The following is a 6,140-nucleotide window of genomic DNA, read 5'->3' on the forward strand; positions in this document are numbered from 1 at the left end:
TTTTTGTTTTACCCCAATTTATGGAATTATTTAAAAAATAATTTAAAAATAATAGATCTAGATAATAGTATACATTCTCAGATTTTATTGAATAATAATTTTGACAATGTGTGTTTTGCGTGACTGCTAAAGCATGTGTATGCTACTATGCTTATCAACTAGGGGACCTACACTCTTAAGTCATAAATGAAAGTAATGATGATTAAAGAACAAGTCCACTCGAAAAATAACTTACTTTCAATAAAAGCAGAAAAATCAGACAAACCAATCAAAAAAAGTTTGAGCAAAATCGGATAACTAAGAAAGTTATGAATTTTTGAAAAAGTATGTAAAACTATTGAACAATGAGAATCACGACACAAATTGCCAAGATGGTTATCAGTTTGTGACGTCATCTCCTCACAACTTATCAATTGCTTTATATAGTTTAATCCCATTAATTTCCCTTTTTATCCCCCACAACTTGATTTCCCCATGCCTTTGCCCAGGTTATATGATTTGTATCATATTGCGTGCATGACATTTCCCAAAAACCTTTATGAATTTTGAAGAATTGATACTATTTGCCGAATATTGTATTTCATAATTATTGAATTTATATAAATAGTTTATCAAAATTCAATTTTTTTTATGATTTAACTGGACAAAAATTACTCTTTATTTGTGCATCCACACAAAACATATTACTAACAATCTAACTTGGATGCTGGTGTGAAGAAATAAGATTCTTAGGGTGAAAATAGGAAATTTATATTATCAATATAAAGAAAATAATTAGTAGATAGTGAGGACCATACGTCACAGACTCATGAGTGAGTTGCCAATTTGTGTAGTGATTTAAAAAAATTCCTGTCATTAAAAATTCATAACTTTCTTATTAGTCATCCGATTTTGCTCAAACTTGTTTTGATTGATTTGTCTGATTTTTCTGGTTCTATTGAAAGTAATTATTTTTGGAGTGGACTTGGGCTTTAATGCCCCATAAAAGGGCACTAATATAGCACATCGACACGGTTTTGATCCTGGGGCCTCACAGTTACGAGGCCATTGCTTTGTCACTGAACCATGACTGTACGCAGCGGGGGCTAGGGTAAGGGGCAGTTTCCATAAATGAAAAAAAAATGCAATAAATTGTCAATAATTTATTTCATTTTACCCCGGTTCCCAACATGAACAAATCCTCTGTGTGCCCATGCCTTGAGCCATAATGCATGGCCGTCCAGAGGATTTTTTTTATGTTGGGGACCGGGGTAGAATGCAATAGGGGGCAGACATGTTGTATAGTAGCATGCTACCAGATTGCAATATTGTCGATCATCATAAAATCCGTAACAGATTTAAAATTGAAAGGATTCATTCGTAGAACTTGTTTTTATCTCGCCGAGAAAGTTCAAAGCAAAAATGAATCTAGAGAGTAAAACGAAAATTTTCAAGGATGTCTCTTATTAGTAAGTCAACAACGGCAACAAACCAAGATCATTTTCTGTATTCTGTAGATCTATTCTATTTTCATCGTAAAATGAATTCTTTCAATGAACCTTTTAAATGTTCCCTTAAATATTTTCATATGCTTTAGTCTTGCTTTTATTGTTATATGCATTTGTATGCTAATGATTTTTAATGAATATGAAATAAAGTAAAGTTGATACTCTTTTATGCATGAATGAATCAAAAATATTCTTGTTAAAATGAGTGATGTCTGAAGTAGTTTGCGCATCAGTAGTGATGTATACAATTCCGTTTAACTATAATGGTAATTAACAAAACAAAAGAAAATGTATACAAAGATAAATGATATATCATTATGTATTTTAAATAATCTCACACAAAAATATCTCACACAAAAAAGTCGTAATTATATTTAAATAAATATAATGTTTACTTTGTTATACGTATCCCGTCCAAAATGATGAATTGTATGTTTCAAAATTATTTGATGCGTGATAATAATCGCTACTGTAGAGAAAAGTACAATATATTATCTTATTCCTACTATGCTTTATACACCTACACTACTGTAAAATTTAGTGTCTTTTCTTGACAATTTGAATAATATGATGAGGAGCGACGAATTGGTTTAATATGTGTGTGCGTGTGCGTTTATGTGTGTGTGTGTATAAGTGTGTGCACATCTATTATCAGCAAACAAAGGGAATTTCAATTAGGCTTTTACTTGGAGCCATATAAGAACATTTGATGAGGTTTGGGTAATTTGTGAGGGATAATTATTTTTCATTTTGTAATAATACTTACATATATCTCTGAACTGCACGAAATTTAAACAGCTATGGCACTACAGTATTCAATATTTCAGCTAGGCTGAATTAAGATATATGAAATGGGGGGGGGGGGATATATTAAACCTGGCAATTCGAATAGAAAAAAATGTGTGAATTCTTTGGTCTTATTTTCAATATGCAATTTTCCATTGTAGGACACAAGGACATGCACCTTCCAGTGTGAAAATACAAACATATATAATAGCAGAATGTATAGAGGAAAAAAACAACTTAGAAATGAAGGAAGGCAAGTTGAGTTTACACCTACAGAAGTGTAAAGAACTAAAGTGAATAAGGATTTGAATGTGAACAGGACGATATGAGGTGTCCAGTGTTGTGTGCGTGTGATTATGTGTATGTTTGTGAAGTGCGAACTTGTGAGTGTGAATGTGAATGTTTACGGGGGGGGGGGGTTAAGTTGTAGAAGATGTGGAGGGGTGGCGGGAGATATTAACGGAGGGTGCATTGTATCCAAATGTGAATTATGTTATTTTGTCATGAATGATGGTAGGCTAATAACTAAGTTCAGTATGTCATCATTATTAGACAAATTTGGGGATTTCATTCCATTATTCTCCTTCTTTGCTTTTTTTTGTGAATAATTTATCTGCGTTATGAACACGAAATGAAGATTTGTAATTGTATGTAAATATTTACATTAATTTTTATGTAATTATTTATTTTGAATGAATTTTTTTTTCAAAAAAATATGGGGGAAAATATGTGCGGGACTATATGTCTGCATGATTAAGTTCAGTTTAGTCAATACATGTAGTAGCAGTAGCAGAAGTAGTAGAAGAATGATTTATTAAAACAACTGCAAAAAATAAGCAAAAACATATCCCATTACATTAGCAAGTAGAAAATAATGCATTAGGATTCTCTTTTTTTTTTCTTTTTTTTTCTTTTTTTTTTTTTTTTTTTTTTTTGGGGGGGGGGGGTAATACTCTGTCAACTAGGTGTTTTTAATTCAAATACGAAAATCAACTAAGGTTCGTTGTTATAGGTGCATTATACCTAAAGGTAGGGCCAACGCTTATTCGAATGTTCAGGAAACAACTTTAAGTGGGTAGGAAGAAAATGAAATAGGGATCATGGCTGACCATTTGTAATTTCGAAATTGAAAGCGGGTTTTCTTTTATTTCGCTATCCAGTTTTGGAAGCGGAGGCTTTGACCATGAAGGGGGATTCCCACCCCTCACCCTATTGCACCGCCACTACAAATAAACCCGTTGCAAGTGCGTGGTTGTCAATGATACAAATACCAGCGTCTCAAATTGAGACTCTCGGTACACGCATTAATCATCTTGCCGACTCCAGCAACGCTCACTGCGAGTTACGTATACAGTAAGTACGATTGCTCTTATATTATTTGTTGCGAATAGACAAGAAGAAGAAGAAAAGAAACAGAAAAAGGAAAATGAGAACAAGACGAAAAGAAAAAGCAGAAATTAACGATATAAAGGTGGAGGATAATGAATAAGACGTATAGACAAAAAGAATTAACGAAGGAGAAGTAGTAGAAGAAAACGAAGCAGAAGAAGTAGCAGATCAGAAGAAGAAGAAGAAGAAGAAGAAGACGTAGACAAAAAGAAAATAAGAGGAAGATGTATATATTACTCTTTTTTCACAAATCATAAAACAATATTAAAAGTCAGTATTGCTACAATTTTCTTTGAAAGGCATCGTTTAACATTGTTACATCTGAGATGCATGGCCCTACGTGTTATCAGTGTCTGTGATATGGTGTAATATTGAAGTCTTAAAAAAAATAAAAAATGGCGCTTCAAAATGATTATGAAGTGCCTCAAAAAATAAAAATCTTGGAGTGACCGGTTATACCATACTCATTTGCCCCAATAGACTGTAGTTTTATAAAAACCGTAAGGGCAACAAAAAATTCGATTTCCAATCATACATATCTTGATAATCAGACAGGCGATCTGCTTGTAAAAGCAGGGAGGTGACATAGTCATGGGATTCCTGACTGACCTAAAGGTTTATAATTATGATTTCAGCATGAGCTAAATCCAAGATTTTATTTCAGAATCTGAGGCAATGTAAACGAGTCACGTTCATGAAATGAAGTGGGTGTATTAACACCATCAACAGCAAACAAATAAATGTAAAAGCAATGAATAGAAATGAAAGCTCTTATGAAATATATCTGAACTATCCTCGTTATAGATACGTAGGTAATGTGTTTTACGATCTTCATGTGAATTTCATAAGGGCCACAGCTAAAACCATAACTGTTTAAAGATAAAGTCGAGTTCTGGTCAGAAAAGAAAAGGTGTGAAATGGATCAGAAAAGGTTGATCATGTAGCATGTAAGTATTGGTGTGTACTGCAAGGCTCTGCAGTCATCAAAATCATAATAAATTTGGCCCAGTCTTGGTAAAGAAACACGCACTGTACACAGATGTATATGGGACTACACAAATTGTGTCGGGCCTACTTACCTTGATTTCCTTGTCTTTCTATACTCAGCCAGTATACATTTTTTACCAATTTTTTTTGGCAAATAACATTTATTTGCAATCTTAAACATTCAGTGTAAGTTTCATTTGATTCTGTGAGAATTAATGTTTCTTTCTTTACCAGGAATCAATTTTATCTTTAAGACATGCCATTATGGATTTTGTTCGATTGTGTACGTCAGAAGATATCAAAACAATTAATTAGCAGGCATTGTTTACCATTCTAGAAAACGTAGGCATGAATAGGAGCAAAGGTCACACTGATAAAGTAAAGGTACCCTCTGACGTAGAAATGCATAAATTAAATAGTATGTTGATACGTAATTTCCATATATATGTTTATTACTCGTGAGTGATATTTTGTTTGCGTGGGAGTGTGTTTTCGGCTTTTTGTTTGATTGAATGACCTATACAGTGCGTCCCCAAAAAAACTTTACACTTTTGAAATGGCTACCGAATACAAAAATATATAATTCTGGGTGAAAAGTTTTATATTTATGGATAGCTCATAAACGCTAATTCCTGCGCAACCTAATTGTCATACCCTTAACAAAAGAGAGCAGTGCTCACCCAAGCATGAATTACTTTCGGACTTGTTGGTGTCATATGAAAGTTGAGTTCATGAGCGTTCCATCCATATAAACCCCCCCCCCCCCCAGAATCATGTATTTTTTTTATTCGGCTGCCATTTCAAAATTGTATAGTTTTTTCGGGGGACGCACTGTAGTGCAATTCAGAGTCCCTCAGTCCGATATAAACATTTAAAAGAAGGCTTAATTTTTCCAAATACGTGCAGATTATATTACTAATTTTCAAAGTGTTATTCTTTCTTAATTTTCAAAAATAATAAAAAGAAAAATATCACAAAATTATTTGTGGTGTTTGTAGAATCACCCTGTGATACACTCTACACATTAGGTCAATTAGTATTTATTATAAGATGATGAAGCAGATCCTAATCAAAGGAATGGTTGAGAGCGTTCACTTTACCAGGCTTGCACTTTGCCTAACACGTAATTTTACTAATGATCGGTCATTAGTAAATAATTATGACCAGTCATTAGTAAAAACATGTTATAAAACATCATTTTATGAAACAAATAATACACATCATTTTGTTTGGGTATTAGTAAAACTACCCAACCTCGGTACCTCGGTTATCGCCTCGGTCGTGTTAGACTGTTCCAAAGGCGCCTTGTGTTAGTAATTCTTATTAATACCATCACTGGTGTGTATTATGTGTATTCTACTGATCGATGAAGCAAGGGTTTGGCAGGAAAGAGTGAACTTTGTGCATATTACGTGCGGACGATCGTGCATGGCACAGTCAAGGGTTAATTATTTGAATTAATATTTTCAAATATTAACTATATTCATGATT

Source organism: Strongylocentrotus purpuratus, unplaced genomic scaffold (assembly GCF_000002235.5).
Source record: "Strongylocentrotus purpuratus isolate Spur 01 unplaced genomic scaffold, Spur_5.0 spur5_scaffold_20, whole genome shotgun sequence".
NCBI lineage: Eukaryota > Metazoa > Echinodermata > Echinoidea > Camarodonta > Strongylocentrotidae > Strongylocentrotus > Strongylocentrotus purpuratus.